The sequence below is a fragment of the Stegodyphus dumicola genome, chromosome X1 (genome assembly GCF_044657685.1).
Source record: "Stegodyphus dumicola isolate Sdum_Otavi_A_Nest chromosome X1, ASM4465768v1".
Classification (NCBI taxonomy): Eukaryota; Metazoa; Arthropoda; class Arachnida; order Araneae; family Eresidae; genus Stegodyphus; species Stegodyphus dumicola.
Window position 1 is genome coordinate 196,809,235 of NC_140780.1, and position 19,809 is coordinate 196,829,043.

The 19,809-nt window shown below is 30.7% G+C and overlaps 1 long non-coding RNA gene across 6 annotated transcripts in view; it reads right to left on the reverse strand.

The window, feature by feature from the left end:
* The window catches only part of LOC118197458 (uncharacterized), a 471,813-nt gene extending 454,828 nt beyond the window's left edge, over positions 1-16,985 (reverse strand). Inside the window, exon 1 of one of the 6 annotated variants that reach the window (XR_015038564.1) lies at positions 16,728-16,929. This is a non-coding gene — a long non-coding RNA (uncharacterized LOC118197458). Of the gene's footprint in view, positions 1-16,727 lie in introns of all 6 variants that reach the window. The other 5 variants (XR_015038565.1, XR_015038563.1, XR_015038567.1 and 2 more) reach the window with 5 other exon arrangements.
* Between the last annotated feature and the right edge of the window lie 2,824 nt (positions 16,986-19,809).

A 19,809-nucleotide genomic window follows, 5' to 3' on the forward strand; every position in this document is an offset into this window, starting at 1 on the left:
CTTCCTTGTGTTGTTACTGGTCCTTTACAATACTCTTCTTTGCGTCGGCGATTTTCGTCATACGTGAATCATTCAAATACCAATTATTATTTTTCAATGAGCTGATAAATTTGCGCAGGAAAAAAAGTGGATACTAACATTCGAAAATTTCGAAAATTTTCACTGTAACTGTAACCGTGAGAGCTCTATTGTTTGAAATGATCATCCTCACGAGCACATGCCTTCGAATAACGATATCTGAAATTTGATTTCGATTGGTTGAGCGGATAGCCCGCTACGAGTTCATATACTGGGGAAGAATTTTTATGACCACCCTGCACTGGATTATTAATAAAATATTGCTGCGATATGAATTAAGATATTTATTCTTTCCTGGGCTCGCCTGTTGACTTTGGAAAATAGTGCTTGGCAGTGCGGTGAAGACGATCCATTGTTCACCGAAGACGAAATCTCCTGCGTTATCTCTCGATTTCGGAATTCTTCTGCTGCCGGCCCGGATGGAACATTCAGTTCTGGTTAAACGACTGTTTGGCATGTTTCCATCATTTTTCGTTAACATACATAATGCTTGTTTGAGACTGTCTGTTTTCCTTTGGAGTCAGAAGTTAGGTCGACTCATTTTGATCACTAAAAGCAAAGGGAAACAAAGGCCCATAGCTCTCTTAAATTTTCTTGGAAAAGTTTTGGATAGATTGAATACAGATAGATAGTTTATTTTATTAGCAGAAATTGTCCGTTTAGGGACAGCCAATTTGGATTTATCTCTGGAAATTCTACAGAAGATGTTTTATTTGAAGTTATTGAATTTATTAGCAATAACAAGGAGGAACAACATGTAATATTGGTCTCATTGGATATTTCGGCGGCCTTCAACTCGGTGGATTGGTTCTCATTGCTCCAACGTTTGATAGAACTGGAAATCCCTAAAAATTTACTTAATCTAATTAAAACCTACTTTATCGATAGGAAGATCTTGTTTAATTGTTTTGGTGATAAAAATAAGGATTCTGTTTTTAATATATATAAAGATGTCCACAGGGATCTGCAACGCCTCCTGTTTTGGAATGTTATCATTGATAAATTACTAAAATGGGAAGTCCCCCAGAATGTTAAGATTTATGCTTATGCTGACGATATCACGATTTTAATTAAACACAATTCATTGAAAAAATTGAGACTGATATTTGCAGCATTTTAGAAAGTTGGCAAAGGAATGAAAAATTAAAATTTAATTTAGATAAAATAAATGCTTTATCCCCCCCCAGAGGAATGTAAGAACACCATGACTGAGATCTTTAGGGAAAAGAATACGTTTTGTTGAAGATATAAAATTTTGGGGTGTTATCATTGACAATAAATTGAATTTCGTCAAACATTTTAAAGAACTGCGGCAAACAGATCAGATTTTATTGCACTTTAAAAGGACTTTTTCAGCTGACATCTCAGCAATGAAATCCTCCACCCTGGGGTTAATCTACCAGAATGTTATTTTGCCAATGTTCATTGTACGGCGTAGGCGCTTGGGGACATAGAGCAGGGAAGCTTGTCAGGTTCAGGCTTAAGCTTGATAGCATACAGAGAGCTTGGGCTTTAGCGGTCACAAGATGCTTTAGGACAGTCCCCACTGAGGCTGTGTTTGTCTTGGCCGGATGGCCGCCCCTTTCAATTCTCTACGATTTCTTTCTGGACAAATTCTTATTACGTACCAACCGAACTGATTTTGATTGTTGATTCTAGTGCATAAGATATATATATATACAGACGGGTCTGGGATTGAGGGGAGGATTGGAGCAGAATAGGCAGTGTGCGAGGCTCTATATCAAGCCTTAATTTGGATTAAGAGATGCGTTGCTTTTCGAAATGGGATTAATATTTACACAGATTGTTTATCGCTGCTTCAATCTCTCTCCCGCCCAGACAATGCCAGTCCCATCATCTTGAAATTCAAAAACTGTTTACAAACTTTGAACGGGTATTTAGATGTAAAACTACACTGGGTCAAAGCTCATGTGGGGCATATTGGGCTCATGTAGGGCATATTGAGAGAGCCGACTGTCTGGCCAAGGAGGCAGCCTCCAATATGGATATCCCCTTTATTGAAATTTCAGGATCTAAACAGATGGCCATCACACACATGAAGAAATTTTACATTAACAAATGAAAAATCCTGTGGGAAAATTCACCAAAAAATAAAAGATGCATGAAAATTATCAGAATTTCTAACAAAATGGTTATTTTTAATAATACTGATTTAAACCAAATTCTTACTGGCCATGGGATATTTATCCATTATTTTAAGAGATTCAACTTACAAAATAATGAACTTTGTATTTCTTATAATGCCATATGAGAAGCGAAACATTTTGTATCTTTGATTTATTAACGTTGTGATGCTGGTTTAAGAACAGAATGATTGTCTCGACAGTAGAAAATATGCAATGGAAACTATGGAAAAGCCAAATATGTTGCAAGTACGAAGGAATGAGTATAACTGCAACTTTATTAAAGTAAATATTAGAACACCAGTTCTCATCAAGCGAAATACATAATGAATTATGTCGGATAACAGTATATCTTCATACGTGTAACGTAGAAAATTTGAATTATGTATTTATGCAAAAAGTCTGACATACTTATGCCAAAAGTTTATTTTAAAATGATATTTGCTTCTTCAGTTGCGATTTCTCCACAACTCTGTTCATTCCATCTTCTGTAATTCTATCTGTAGAAAAGTCGCTGGTAGTTTATTTTCAAACTACTATGTTATTTTTCATTTGAATAAAAGTTTCATAGATAAGTGTGAAAACTGTTGTATTTTATACATTTTTAATTTATTATTTATTCCTATTAAAATTAGTTGGAAATTATAATCGGAGGAGGATTTAAAAACCAGAAGAAAGTACTTAATTCCCTTTCTGAGGAGAGGGGAAGAAACATGAATGCTCAAGGTATTTGGTAATAAGAAACGATAATCAAAAACCACCTAAACATTCAAAATTATTAGCTCAAAGGGCGTTAGACCAGAAGGGCTATTAATTTTGTTTTGGCATTTTGATTGATATTGATGATTCACTATAAATGTCGGCTCACTTTTCATATTGTTGCCACCAAATATTAGAGTCCTGTATTATATTTAAAGAAATTAAATAATGAAGAATCTGCATAAATGTATATATGTTTCTCGAATTGTGATAAAACAACGGTACCTAGAGAAAACAAATTTTGAATAACGTAATCTTCCACCGTATATGGGCATCTGGAAGCCCTAACTTGAAATTTGACATTTGTTTCATTATCGATTTCACATTTTGTAACTTTTTAACGAATTTATGATTAACAAACTCAAAAATTTCAAAGTGAGTAAAGGAAACACTGTGCGGGGGAGGGGAACCTTTTTATCTCCAGCGCGCGAGACTGTGTATCGGAAATTCTAAAGATATGTTCCTTTTAAAATTATTTTGCGATGTTTTTGTTGAGTTAAATTTTGTTGTTTAAGTGCGAAGAACATGATATTTAATAAATAAAGGTAGCACAGAAAGTGTTAAAAAAAGTCTCTTTGCATGTAATATAAAATCTGAAAACTTTTCAGATTTTTTGTTTGTTTGTTATTTAACTTAGTTCAAACATTTTTACTATTCTCAAAACTATTGTGCTAGCTTTAGAAATATATAAAAGTATAGTTGTGGCTGTTTGAAAATCCATTTGTGGCTCTTGAATATTTCTGAATTCTAACCTACGGCTCCATTTGATGTTAAGTTTGGTCGCCCTGATATTTAAGCTTATAAAAGGCAGGTGGTCCTCATGTTCTGTGCTAAAATCGAATAAATTTGCAAAATGTTGGTTTATTTTAAGTTAATATTTTTCCTTAAATTTGAAGAGCTTAAATCAATATATACGATATAACATGTATGTTATTTTAATGATTATATTCAAATACTCCTACAACATTGCATTTATTTAACGTTATTGTAAATAAAATACTTAAGGAAAGGAGTTTTACGAAGTTGAAATTAAGAAAAAATTATTTGAGACCAATAGTATCAGAAAAAGTCATACTGATTTGTCAATGATACCAATAGAAAATGGTATTATGGATATTTCAGGAATATAGGCTCTTATTAAAAACTTTGTAGTAGTTGATTAAAAGAATAAAAGTGTACCATATAAAATTGTTCAAAATGTTTTGCATTTTTTTATATAATTTGTTTGCTTGGGTTATTTATTTTTATGTATACATACGTATAATTTATTGTAACGACCCAACAGATGTGTATCCATAGAGAACTTCTCTTGGGAACGAACCCCAGTGTCCACCGTGGGGCTAGCGAAAGAGATCAAGAAAAACTTATTAAGGACATTCCCCCCCCCCCGCTCTTTGGCGGTGTTACTCATTTTGTAAGAGTAAAAAGGTTACCTTTGTCTGAGAAATGCCTAGAGAGTAAGACATGTCCGATCGTCAAGAAAGCTGTTGTCTTTCCTCTTCTGTAATAATGCTGTAATGTTACTCTTAATTTTCCAAGAAAGCCTGTGTTTAGTTTTTAAATAAATCTAAGAAGACAACCTGTCTTAGTTTTTCCATCTCGGAAACTCCGATATTACATTGTATTTAATATTTTAGATAAATATAAATTTCTTGAAATTAAATATATTTTAATTTTCATATTTCTATATTTTATGGAGACAATTAACTACAACAATACGGAAGGGTGCCTCGTGCTCACGGGACTGTTCTGGGTGCTTGGTATTACAACCACCAGCAGTAATATAAAATTCACAGCAGGTGTTAATACGTTCGAGCGATTTAATAGCTTTTTTTTCGGGAATGTACATTCCTTGAGCAACTTCTCGTTTTCCGTCTCCAATCAACATACACAAAATGCATGCCGGTGAGCTACGCTTTCTTGCAGCGATGCATACTATCAAGGGAAACGATGATTTACGTCACCACATCTTTTTTCCTTTACAGATCTCAACAGCTCCATCTACCACCTCAGCGCCCCATTTCAGCACAGATATTCCAATACAAAATCTACTTATTTTAGTCCTTTCTACCTATCATTAGATATGGCCAAATATTTTAGAGTCACCTTGCATAGTTATTGACTTAATAACAATCCAATAATCCTGCTATTCTGAACTCATTTGTAAAATTCTTTTATTTTTTTCACTTAAAGGGATATTTTTTTAAAGGGATCACTTTTTAAAGGGATATTTTTCTTTAGTTGCACAAGCATGTGCAGTTTTCTAACAGTAACAGCAGATAAATATTTTTTCAAGCTACTCTTTGTACACTTTTGGATAAGTTCCTACTTGGTAGCCATGTACTTCGGGTAATTTAAGGTAGGTTTTCATCAAAATGCATTGACTACACATAATGTAATGATTTTGTGGTTCTTATCTGTGATTTGCTAAGAAAGCTTAAGCGCAGTGTAAAATTTCTCAGTTTGTTTTTATTTTTCGTTGATTCAGAAAGTGTAAAGATTTCCCCCTCTTTTTGTTTGAGGTTCTGGGAAGAACAAAACAAAATCTAAGCCATGAATAGAATATTTCTCAGCTTTGGAAGCTGGGTTTAAGTTCTGTAAAAAAAGTGTATATAGGAAAAGCATCGTTTATCTTAGCTTTGAAAACACGCTGCTGTTAACAAAATTACTCTCTTTTGAAAGCGAAATCATAAATTTTCTAAGCATTCTTACTTAGGTGTAAGTTTGTGTTCTATTAAGACATATTTTGAAAATTTCATCTCCGAATCGCAACCATAACTATTAAAAGAAAAATTAATAAACCTCTATATTTTTTATTTTATTTTATTTTTTATTTATTTGACACAGTAATATTGACTTTATCACTCGGTCTTTCTTACATGATTGTTTTACTGCTGCCTTGCATTATACTCGTAAATATCTTGTTCAGCTTACAAATTAATCAAAGCACATTTTTGCTTGAATACTCTTTATCTTTTTAAAAAAATCTTATTTTTGTGTAGTCAACTTCAAAAACTAAAGCTTAATTGCTTAAAAGTAATAAAGTAAGTATAAATGAATAAATCAGTAAAATTAACCATTCGAAAAAAAGCTTACCAGCTAAATGTTTTATTATGTTCCTTATTGCATAAATGTCCATAAGTTAAATACTTAATAGTCTATTAAGTTCCTTATTATATAAGCTTAATAGACTTAACATAGTTACAATTTGAATTGATAAATTTGGATTTAAAGTCAAGAAAAGGAAGATAACTGATTTCTAGGTTATATCTTTATAATACACAAAATATTTAAATACGTAACAAAAGTCTTTTACAACGTTGTTTCGTTTTTGAATAATGAATACCATATAATCGTAGTTGAATGAAGAAAATGGCAAAAACAGTACTAAAAATTATCAACAGTTTGGTTCGAATCATTGCAAAGTTTAGAAACATTTCTGCTTTATAATAGTAGTTTTTATATTGAAATTTTTTTTTCAAATATTATGTATGTAATTCTGTCAGAAAATCATTTAACAACTCTTTTAGAAAGGGAAGTTTTGAAAACTAATACATGAATGAAAACAGGCCTAAAAATTTTTCTGAGAACTAAATTTGAAAATCTTATATAGCCCCCTCTGTTTCTTGATATTTGAGATAGAAACTCGATTCAATAGGAATGCAGGGCCGAAGGTACAGGGAAGGAAGTAATGAATGGTTTAGATCATCTCTGTATCAGATAACTCTCCTCTACTTCAGATCGATTGCAGTGAAAATTGATGCAAATGTGACTCATTCATTCGGTTTGAAACGGAAAGGGTCCCCCAAATACTATCCAGATTGCAATCACTCAGTGGTGATTACTTTATTCCCAGGAATTTCATGAGCATACTAGACTATTACAAGAGGAAGAAAAATTGGTTGAGTAAATTTTTCAGACTTTGAACTTCAATTTTTTTTCTTTCTTTCCATTTTGTGAATAAGAAAAGACATCAAATGTACTCATCTCTGAAAGGGATAAAAAATTAAGATAGTTCTTTTAAGAAGCATCGGTTGCTCCAGTTTCATGAGTATATCATTGTTATCTTAATGCTTTCCTGCGGTTTTCAGGCAATATTATATATATATAATAATGCCAGCGTATTTATATTCAAATTTTATGCAGATTAACCTCAACCAATCAATAGGAAACATGAGAATGTTCTAGTTTAACGCCAAAAATATGACACAAATTATTAAAACTCATTAAAGATGAAAGTGATGGGAAAAAGGGGGAAAGACACGTTTTGAGCCAAGAGCTTTCATTGTTGAAAAGACCCATAAACAAAAAAATTAAATAAGATTTTTTTTTTTTAGTTATAAAGTACAACAAACAGTTTTAATACATAGAAATTACATTATACACATCTTTGATACTAGACTTTCAGGCCCCTATATCAGGCAACAAAAGGTATTTCAATCCTCTCATAATTTAATTTACGACAGCTAAAATTCAAATCAATAGTGATAAATCTACAAGGATGATATGGCATTAGTATTCCGATGTTTAGCATGAAGGCGATTTTATACCCTTATTTTATAACGTTTTAACACAGTAAAATCTTATTATATAAAAGTTTAAAAAAATATTCTTCTGTGGCAAGGTGAGTTCAATATTTCGTAGCTTCGTGTCTCAAGATAGAAGAATTCCATTTAAGCCAAACCTCGCTACTTAAATTAAAAATGAAATTTAAATATTCTTTAGACTGAAAAACAAGATGAAAAACCTCCTTCTACGAGGTAGAACGAGTAAACAAATTTAAGACTATTTTCTCGTCTTGCATAATTTTTAGTGATTTTTTTCCCTTCGGGTAAATGCACCAAGAAATGTTTCCTTTTTCTTTCACTTTGATCCCCTGCAGCAAAGTGTGTTGGTTTCTCGAAAGATTTTGTTTTAAATTTTTAGTTACGTACTGCAAGTGCCCAGCGTCGAACAATTAAGATTTTAGGTGAAATTTATTAACACCCAACTAGTAATTAAAGAATTATTATGCACTTATTATCATTGGGATGAATTTGATGATCGTGCAACTGCACACGTACAAGCACCAATACTATCTGCCTACATACACTCATCCCAAATGCATTCGGGAGAAAACTCACTGCAAATGCGGTAGAACAGGTTACAGCGAGAATCTTTGAGAAAAGGGAGGGACTCTAATAATATTACATTTGTGGTCAAGAGGATGATTTGTAAAGGAAATTCCTTTACAAACTTACTTTTTGTCTTACTTAGCCTTACTTTTTGTCTCTTTTTCGATTTCTCTTGTAGAGGAACTCTATTTGAACTTTAAAAAAAAAAAAAAAAAAAAAAAAAAAAAAAAAAAAAAAAAGAGTTTTAGTCTTCGATATAAGCTATCTTTAATTTTTTTTTTTCACATTCTTAATTCAAATTCAGATTAAGCACAGATTCAACACCAAATCAAGCAAAATAAGCACATTATTTTCTGAATACAAACCTATTTAATTGGATATCTGTTTAATCACATATTTGCTTAGTTAAATTTTACTGCATAATCTTTTATTGCACTGTAGTGGTTTATTGTTAATTCCGAAAATTCAGTACACATATAGATTTTATAGTAAAATTTAAATCATTTCACATTTACAAAAAAGGGGGGATTATTGATCCGCTTAAGAATGCCTGCGAAATATATCTGCATAATGCTTTTTGTAAAATAAGCATCCATATACAATAATGTTTCCCCCTGGGGCGGGAGACTTTGTAAATTAGTAGGTTTTTATATACCAACGCAAAATCAGATTATTAAGTTTTTGTGTGACATTGTACAAGAAAATGAATTTCGCAATGGACTAAAAGATTGCTTCTATTCTGATAAAGTAAAAGTAACATCTGTAGAATACATTGCTCTGAAATTTTTCATTAAAATGAGTTGTAAAGAAGTGGGTCGTAGTAAATATTTGTTAGAAAAAGGAAGAAAAAATTCATCCACAAACCTATCACTAAAGTATGTGTATTTAATTATGGCAAAGCACACGAGGGCTATCTGCCTAAGGGGAGGGATGCCTTTCGTGGAGGACTTTCTAAGGGAAACTGGCTCGTATACACGTTACACATGGGGAAAGCCACGAAAACGCCCATGCAGCCAGCCCGTTCGCGGGATTCGAACCTCGGACCGAACTACCAGTGTTCAGCGACTTTACCGCTCGGCCGCTGGTGGGCCCACTAAAGTATGTCATTAAGCTCTGAACGATATTCATTCCTTTACAGAAAAAAAAAAAAAAAAAAATATCAAGTGTTCTGTCTATCTTGCTATCCTGCTACTCCAACCAAAATACCCCCTGAATTTCATTCAACCCCAGACGGCTAAAATACATTTAAGAAATATAACACCAAAATCTCAACTGAACTGTCTTGCTTTACTTGTATTCATCGGAACACCTATATAAAAAGAAATTACTGATAAATTTGGTTAAGAAATCTTGTTAAGAAAATTTGTTAAGAATATCACCAAGAATCTTGTTTTTGTTTTGTAGGAAAAGAATTCGCTTAAATGAAAAATCGAATAACTAAAACAATTAATTTGAATGTAATTTATTTCAAGAATCTTCTACAGGATAACTAAAAATATTGCAGTAATTATAGATAATAAAAATAAGTAGTTATATATTTATAATTATAATATATATATTTATAAGTTAGTTCAAATAAGTACAAACATATATGTTTATTTTAATAATCAAATTATTAATTGTTGTCTACTTATTTGATTGCTGCTATTTATTGCTTCATTATTACATTGGTTTGTTCTAGGTCCTCTCTTCTTCTCCCTCTTTCTATCACAGAAACTGTAAATATCAACTGTGGGTCATAATCAATTGTAATCGTATTTGCAGCTCTCATTTAATTGAAATTTATGCCCCCTGAATCGCAAAACTAGAAAGATTGGGAAACAACCTTTTTAATTTGATGATGAATCTTTACCACATGATTTTGTTCTCCTGTAACGATGGATATTTTAGAGTGGTGAATTCTTCATTTGCAGAAAATTCCGATATTTACGAAATCTCTTAAATTTTGTGCACACATTTTTCAGATTTTTCTAAGCTTACAGTAAAAAAAAAAAAAAAAAAAAAAAAAAAAAAAAAAAAATGCTGGCTGGTTTAAAAATTGTGTAATATTTTACCCCATTCGTTTCAGCCTTTTCTTCCCCCCCCCCGCTTCTAGTTTTTTGGTCGAATTTTACATTTTATACTTTAGCCTAATTTTTGTACATAAGAAAATGATATTAAGCCTTTTCCATATATTTTGCCATATTTAGAACTGCTGCATTATGTTTTGGATTCTTTTATCTATACCTCGGCTTCTAAATTTAAGTAGTAGCGATCAATAAAATGGTTGCTTTCTGCAATCTCATTTTCAAAAATTTGTCAGCTCTGAATTTTCAGAAGAAAATTTTCTGATGACGAAATTTTATATGTGATGTCATTCTTCTACAATATTAATTATCTTGTGTATTTTTTCAATGTAATTCCACATCTGTATCTTTACGACATCATTTTCAAGGCACTGATTAATAAAATAAAGGTAAAGTTTTTCTAATCTTCCAACAGTTGGTGAGTTTTTTTGTATTGAAGTCAATCATCAGAAACATGAGCAAGAGACTTATGGAAGGGAAATTTAAATAACACATAGACCTTATTTGAATGAAAAAAAAAAATATATGAGGGCGATCTACCTAAGGGAAGGTTTGCCTTCGTGGAGAAATTTCGCTCCTATTCATGATACATATGAGGAAAACTACCAAAAACATTCATACAGCCGGCCACTGTGCCTGGGTTCGAATCGTGGTCGAACTACCAGTATCCAGTGGTTTTAATCACTAGGCCGCGAGTTTGGGAAATAAAAGCAATAATTACGTAAATGTGAAACGTTTTAAAAGCTTTGTTATGTAAAAGTGTACTTTTGAGTGAGAAAAAGGAGTTGTGAAACTGATGGGGGCTGAAATCAGTAAGCGAAAACCTTGGACTACAAGAATTTACAATTACAGATTTCACACTGTGAAACCAAGGAAGTTTTTATCTGAAGAGCAGAAAATGTATAAAATTATAATAAAAATACAAGAAATAATTCTTTTTTCTGTGCTGAAAAGGAAATTTATCGAAAGATCAGGTGAATATTGTTCTTAAATGAAAGAAATAGGAATTCCAAATGTCATGCTTCGCAAATGCCAATAATAAAGTTTCCGTCAGGGTTATAAGGAAATAATAAATAAAATAAAAAGTATTAAAATATTTTCTATTATCAGAGTTAAATACGCGACTGTTTGTTAAAATACCTAGCAGATAATCGTAATGTTAGAAATCACCAAAACATTCCAGTTATTTACATATAGTAAGAGCAAAATAAGAACGCATTGCAAGCTAGGGATATAAGTTGAATTGGCAAATTATACAACCCTGTCTGGAAAAAAAGGCCACCAACGGCCGAGCGGTGAAAATCGCTGAATACTGGTAGTTCCGACCTGGTTTCGAATCTAGGCGAAAGGGCTGGCTGCATGGGCGTTTTCGGGGTTTTCCCCATGTGTAACTTATATAGGAACCAGTTCCTTATAAAGTCCTCCACTTAAGCATCCCTCCCCTTAGGTAGAGAGCTCTAGTTTGTTTTAAACTAAGCCCCCCACACACAAAATAAAAAGAAACTGTCTGGAAAGTACAAAATTGTCTCAGTTCGCACAGAGGAATTTCTAAGAAAATCACCTCGAATTTGCATTGTACATATAGATTACATGAAACATCTCTTTCTGTCAACCCTTTGTACTAAGAAAAACGAAATGAGACAGTAACTGATAGGATATACTTCAGTCACTAAGAAACAAAATATTTCATTAAAAACGCAAATGGAATTCTCTCTTCACTTTCCCAACCTCGCATTGTTTAACATTTATATAAAATATGTGGTACAAAGAAAGCGGGTGCAAATATAGCTTGCATGCATTAATGGGCAAATTTTCTGAAGTACTTTGTCTCGTATATGAGCTTTTTTTAACATAAATTCCATGCGCAAAAATGATTAAAAATAAAAGCCTTGCTTTGGTTTTACTTCCCCAATCATTTTTTAACAAAGAGTAACTAAACTTTATAACTAAAATAAGAAGTTTTATATTTTTTCTAATAAGAAAAATCATTATACTGCTTACGTAGCAATTCACGTGAAAAAAGTGTTTCTCTAAATTTTAATAAAAGGAAATGTTGACTGAAATTGAACTTGTTTTGAAAAAAAAAAAAAAAAAAAGGTTAAACAAGAGTAACCAATGCAATAAGTATGCAAATAAATAAATATCGAATATGGAATAAAAAATAAAAATCAGTTTTTAAAATACTTTTGTTTGTTTATGCTGATTTCTAAATCTCTTAAAGTACTATTTAATAATAAAATTGTTCTAAAAATTTTTATTTTTAAACCTGAAGAATGATTACAAGTGAAATAAAACAAAAGTAAATTTAAAGCTACATAATTACCAGTTTTTAGTGGAGGACTTTGTAAGAAAGTGAAATATATAGGAAAAAACTGTAACGCAAAAATATACATCAATCTAGCTTTAATGTGGCAGATGGTAGAAAAAATAATATACGATTGATTAATGAAAATGCTTTAATTCTTAATTACGTTATTATTTATCCAGTTTAAGAAAATCAGTTTCTTTTTCTATTAATTGCATTTTAAATGCCTAATGAAGTTAATTTGTATTAAGAATGAAATGTTTGATTTGAGGGAAACTCTTTCATTCCACACACATAAAATTATCAAAACTTTAAACTAAAAAGGAATAAAGTAAATAACCCTCAATTCTCTTCATAAATAGGATATTAAAATGTACAGCAACTGTCCGATTATGATTCCAGAACTTTACATAAGTCTCGAAGTATAGATATTGTATTTAATTGTCGAAATACTGGTTAATTAACTGCATATTTCACTAGACTAAGGAAATCAATTTGGATTCGACTAGACAAAACTTAGAAATTTAACAAATAAGTAGATAAGCAGCTTGATAATATTTGGAGAGCTATTTAATATTTGGTAGTTCATCTAAACAAGATGCTGAATTTTTGCCTCGTATCGTCTTACTTACTCGTATATTTACTTTTGATTCGATTCACTCAATTGTATTTTAAAAGTATTTGATTAATTAAGACCCCTCAGCTTTCCTTTCATTCAGTTAAGCTGTGACTGCATTAATCAAGTATTTTGTATTTCTAATTACTTTAATTTATTTAAATAATTTTCATGTTAGAATTTCTGAAAATTATAATTCTATGAAATTTGCATATTTTGAATTAGTAACATTCACAAAAATATTTTTGCTAGCATGGTTCTTTCGCTGGGGTTAAATGTTTCGAAAGTGTCCTTTTCTATGCTTTTAATAATCACAGTTACTTCTGTAAATGAATCTTTCGTCCTTTGACCTCTAGATAGGTGAAAAGTGTTATGAGGTCACTGGATCCATCCCCAGGGTACTCTTGATCAAAACTGGAATAAAGTTTACGCTGACAGTCTTCGTATGCTTAATTAAACAATTCAGTCGAATTTTCACTCAAATGAGGAAAGTTTTCTGAGAGTGTGTAATGAATAAAGTCGCAAAAGATCAAATTTTCTAAGAGCTTATGTTAAATACCACTGTGAAAGAACAAAAGCAATTCTTCAAAACTGTTGCGTTGCTCTAGGTCACAAAAATCCTTACTGACACAGTCCGTAATTCCAAGCATAAAAATCAAAGGCTAGAAAGTTTCCCGGTAGTGTGGGTAAAAGTAAATTAAAAAAATAAAAAGAAAAGTAACCATATGAAACATATTCAGAGTTTAATGCACGTAAGCTTTTCTCAAAGTAGATTTACATTAACTAAATCTGTGTGTGCCTGCTTACCAGATGGGAGGGGGGAAGAAAACAGAATGTATAAATATTATTTCTATAGTTATCCAAAGCAAGTTTGCAATGCATTTTTCGAAATATGAAGTTCGATGTATTTTGGGCACGTTCTCCTTATTTCTGGAAATTTCCCATGTCACAGATTTAGAGAATATATGCTTTATGCACGTTTTTCTACACTTTTTCACAACATTTTTTTTCTTGACAATAATTAAAATTATTGACTCCAAAGACAAAAAAAAAAAAAAATTGTAATAAAAATATACTAGTTTCATTCTAATCATTCAATTGCATTTGAAGCAATCAGTTTTTTGTTGTTGCGAATGAAAAATATTGACTCCAAAAAATTAATTATGGAATACGAAAAATATTTTAGTTCCATTTTAATCTTCCGATTACTTTCGATGCATTGACTTTTTTATTCTTGCAATAGGATACAAACAGCCCAAATATTCGCATCTTGTGCATTCTGCATTACAGCATTTCAGAATTTCATGATTCTTCTAAAAAATATTCGCTTCGATGTTAATCTTCATAAAATGTATTATTTTATTTAATCAAATTTATTCATTGGATTTTCTGTTGTTTTACTTTCAGGAATAAATTTACACTGATAAATATATGTTATGAATACCATTCATGAATGTATTACGAATACCATTCATATTACTATGTTGTAATCATTTGGAAAAGTCATTTTAAGTTATCTCTGCTATCGTGTTAGTATTACAGAACATCAGAAAAGCGGGTAGTCGTGGTCTGTGGTAGTTAACTTTCATATTAATTTTCTACTGTACCAAGTATCTAATCCAGGTTCTGAAATTTAAACAAGACTGAAAATTTTAGTCAGTCTTTAAAACGAGGCACTTAAGAAAAACTCAGTATTTTCATGCAGCTAATCGAAAGTATCTCCCATTGATTAGAATAAAAACAATGCACTATCTTCCAGTAGAAGCAGTTTCGAGCATAATTATCAAATAAATAAAAAATTTAATTTGCTATTATTATTTTTACATTTGAAAACTGCTTTAGTGTTATTCTAATTGGTTGTCAATGACTGAGTAAAACAGGTGGCTCTTAACCTAAGACAGAGGTAACTAAAATATGATACAATATTTGTACATTTTTTAAGCTTCTTTTGCTTGACAGTACTTTTTAATTTTTCCCAAAATTTTATTTCCTGTAAGATAATGGAAAATATAGCCTTCTAACATTTCTGTTTGATTTCATAGCAAAAATGCATAAAAAGTAACTAAGTTTATACACGCGATATTAATCTCTAACTGCCTTTAATGAATAATGCGAATATGATTTTTTTATAAAAAACTCGTTTGAAGTTCAGACACTGCAAGCCTTTGTGTTTGCAAGCTTTTGTGCCATTATAGTTAAATATTTCTTACATGGTTAACGCCAGTCCCCGTTTACTAATTCACGCATATATTTGTAAAAATTATTAGCAATATTTTCTGCATGTGCAGTTTTATACATTCTGCAAATACTTTGTGAGAATATATATGATATTATAATTCGTTAGGGGTTGACAGCAAGTAATCATCAAAAGTTTGCTAAATAAGTATGAGAAAAGTGGGCGAAGTATTGTGGAATTATTTTAAATATCTAGTGCACTTAAAACATCATTCTTTCGACTGAAAGCTTAATAGTGTGTTTAATGACTAGCAATTGAAACAATGTGTACCTTTTTATTGCAAGGAAAAAGTGAACGTGTTATAGAACGAAAATTATGACAATGTTATACACAGATACGTATGATTTTTACATTTATTACACATGCAGGTATTTTAGCAGCAATCTTACTTTCATGACTTCTAAGTCAGAATTTGTGTGTGAAAATTTTGAAATTGCTTTTATTGTCTTTAAGAAATTCTCAGAAACTTTGTTTCATAAAAGTAGTAGTTTAAACTCTAATTTATAAGAATAGTTATTCAAATCTGGAGTAAATTTTATTGGTTTAATCTTGTATTCTTTCTTTCTTTTTTATTCGCTGGTATGGTATTAAAGAATGTGTTTCATTTTGTAGTGTTTCGAATCTGGGAAAATAGTTCAATGAAAAAAATCACAGTTGAATATGCTTCTTCCCTTGAAAGTGCTTTACTTATTTTTTCAAATGAAATAAAATTAAAAGATATCGATTCATATAATAAAATAACCTTACCTGCTGTTGTCTGTATTATGTTCGCTAATAAGGCAGGAGGCATTAAACTTTTTATTAAATAAACACTTAAATATTTTATTTTATAACAAGCCCATAAAATTACTTTTATTGAGCACTTAATGTATTAATTAATGAGAGCACTTAATGTATGTAATATTTAAAATAAAAAAATTAAATTTCGAATTAAAAAAAAACAAAATGAAATAGGAATTCTAATTCATTAAAGATAAATATAAATTGTCACTTTATTATTTCAGAAATTAGAAATTTCTGTATTTATTTATTGCTTTAAAAATGTTAATCAAAGACTATCCCTTAACATAAAATATCAGTACATAAATAAAACTCCAAAAATTTTAACCCCCTGCAAAAAAGGGGGGAAGAAATGCAACGAGCTACTGCTACACATTTATTGATACATCCCTTTCGCGTGTATTTTAGATCTTTCAAAATACAGCGCGTTTATTTGTGTTTAGTGAAGAAAGCATACCGCCATATTGCTTTCCTCTGAAAAGCGTCACGCAACATAAAGAAAAGGAACGCCTTTACATTTTTTGTTGCTAAACGACAACTCTCTTACTCTTTCTTATTGCTTGTTTTTATGTTTACGACTGTCTTCAGGAAGCAGGATGCATTAATAAAACATTAAAATATCGACTTACTTGATCTGTTTTGGTTGTAGAAACGTGAGGATATCCTCTCTTTCTTTGGGTAGATGTATGCGGGGCGTACATGCCTTGCCATTCATTGGTAGACGGGTCGAGGAGAAGCTTTTTGCTGCTATTCGCTGGGAATCGATAATCACCTTGTACGGCCACACATTTCACCTCAGGGCTTCTTTCGTTCGACACAACACCTTGAAACTTTCCTGTTCCTAGTACTCCCAATATTAAGATGCTCAGCGAGGTAAATTAACCTAAGATTGCAGTCTAAAAGTAATGTAAAAATGTGTCCGAAATCAGTCTGAGATTGCGTATGAGTAAGGCCTAAAAATTACTGAAAATTCAAGCCAGCAAAGAAGATAAATTATGTAAAACAGAAAAATTAATGAATGTAGCAAATTTTGAAATAATTTGGATCTCCAAAATTTATTTATTTATTTTGCTAAAGTACAAGGACAAAAAAAAAAAAAAAATTTTTTTCTTTTCTTTTTTTTTAAATTGTTTATCTTATGGATAAGAAATTCCCCTTTTTTTTTATCTCGTACTTGTAATCTTCTAAACTTGTAGTTTTTAGTATAAAATCTTTAAAAAAAATAAATAGGTAGGGATTTCTCTTTTATTCTTAAATTGTAGTACGGATAAAGATGAGAATTTCGTTTTACTTACGTTAATTTGGAAGTATATATAAAATTCAGAAATATAATATGGAATATTATAATTATATGTAATTAATTAAATTAAACTTTTATTTAATTATCTTAATCGGGAACAGTGGTAAATGTATTAACACGGTAGTACACTTTGGGTGAAATTTCTAGCGAAGGCTCCTGCGTTTTATGCTTATTTTACTCTACGATTGTAAATTATGGTAGCATATATTTTTCATAAATTATAGTACGTTTGGTACTACTTTCTTACAGAATTTGAAGCTGGTTAGTAATATACTATCAAATCCTTTTTCCAACTTTATAATGCTAATAATAATTTGTGAAAATAGCTGATTTTAAAAAATTAGACATAAGAGTAAATTCCTTTTAGCTTCTAATTTCCTTATTAAGTTAAATTTAGTGCACTTAAAACATCAAATCGAAAATCGTAAATTCAAAATTTAAAAAAAATCATTTAATGTCTTTCGTTAGAAATTACACACAATTTCTAACACAAAGCTTCTGATTCTGTACAATTTCTAATTCTATTTAATATGAATAATATTATTGCTTTCTGTTTCATGCATATTGAGTATCCATGAATTCCGTTTTATGGGCGCTTGTTGTATTTTGTATTTATAACTTCAGAATTCATCAAAAAATTACATATATGGAATATAAACTGGATGGACAAAAACAAACAAATTAATATAATTGGGCTATTTGTAATCAAATGTTTTTTGAGGGTAATAACAGAAATGATTAGCCAAAACTTTCGTTTTTCAAGATATTTTAAGAATGTCCATTTTAGGCACAATTTTCTAATATAGTTTTGTTAGACATACACTCAGAAATTAAAAGGTAAACCAAACCCTAGGTATTCTACTTCTTTCATTAGCTCTAGCACCCTAAGTAGACACTGACTCTGACACCTTAGGTAGGTAGACCTTAGGCAAAGTAGGCTGCGCCACCCTGGTGTGTATTAACGTTATATGTTTTGACTGTGTATAATGGCAAAAGAAGTATATATAGAGTAAAATCAATACTCACAAGCCAATTTAAAATAAAATTAAGATTAACACATGTATTCAAATTTGAAAGAATTTGAAAAGACAATAATGAAGATTATATATACAAACAAAGATAGAATTGGAATTAAGCCCAGAGACTTATATGTTTTTTCTAGCCAGTCCCAATTTTTGACCATACGGCCAGCTAGGAGAATCGGGGCTGTGCCCTAATAATAATAATAATAAACTCCTCTTGTACTGAACTCAAATATAAAATTCTTAATTTTTAATCACGAGCATCAAATCCTAATGATCGTTTTTAATAATCAAATGCAAATTTCCAAACTGTTCGTAAAGTTAATATTCACAAAACTTGTTTTAAAAATCATAGCCAAATATTGGAAAACAAATAATGAAATTTACCGTGAGTATTGATTTAGCAGGTAGTCACATATCTACTCTTATTTACGCAATTTGTTACACCTCCGATGCGTATAAAATTTATAAGGCTTGTTAAGATTGAGTTTACTTTTTTTCAAGTTGTCATTGTTAACTAAATTATGAATATTAACAGCAGCACTTAGGACCGAATGCAAAAGTCTCAGATGGGATCCAACCATAAGCGTGTTAACACGTACCACTTGACAGAAAAGAGAGAAATGAAAGCACTAACCTTATAACCCAACATACTTTTAAAGGAAAATTTAGTAATTTATATCGAATTATTATGTATATACTAATAATTCTTTGATGTTGTATTTTAATTTACTTAATAATAAAACAGCAGAATTTTTTACATCTATGTAAAGTACTAGTTTATTTACGTGATTTCTCCAAACTTTATTTATTTATTTTTTTTTTCAGTAAAATTCTTGTTTAATTAATGTAGTTTTTCCTTTGAGAATTGTGCATGTGCACGCTTAGGTAAAATGTATGGCCTTGTAAATAAAATGTAAGAAAACATAAGCAAATTTATTTATGTATGGCATTGACATATATACTTACTAAGAAATTCTAGTGCATTTGCCTTAAAGGAATCATAAGGCTTTTATATTTATGCTTATACTAAGTAAGTCGAAGAATTCCTTTGCATTTATATTAGTTTAAAATAATTGTTATCTTGAAAAATCGGGTTATTTTAAGCATAAATAAGAATTTGCGATGCCAGTTAGGTTCGTTTAAGCTTGAACGAATGCGTCAGGCATATTTATTTTAAAGAGATCCTGTGCTTTTCCTATAGCATTTAGTAAGCACCTGAAAGAGAAACAGACTTATAGACTTTTTTCAAATAAATATGAGGCTAAAATCAAAAAATAAGTTTAACCCAAATTATGTTATCGTTATAATTCAGCTTTCATAAAATTATAAGTTTTGATCTTCCAAGAGCAATAGAATATTTCATTTCTTTTATAAAAGAAGCAATAT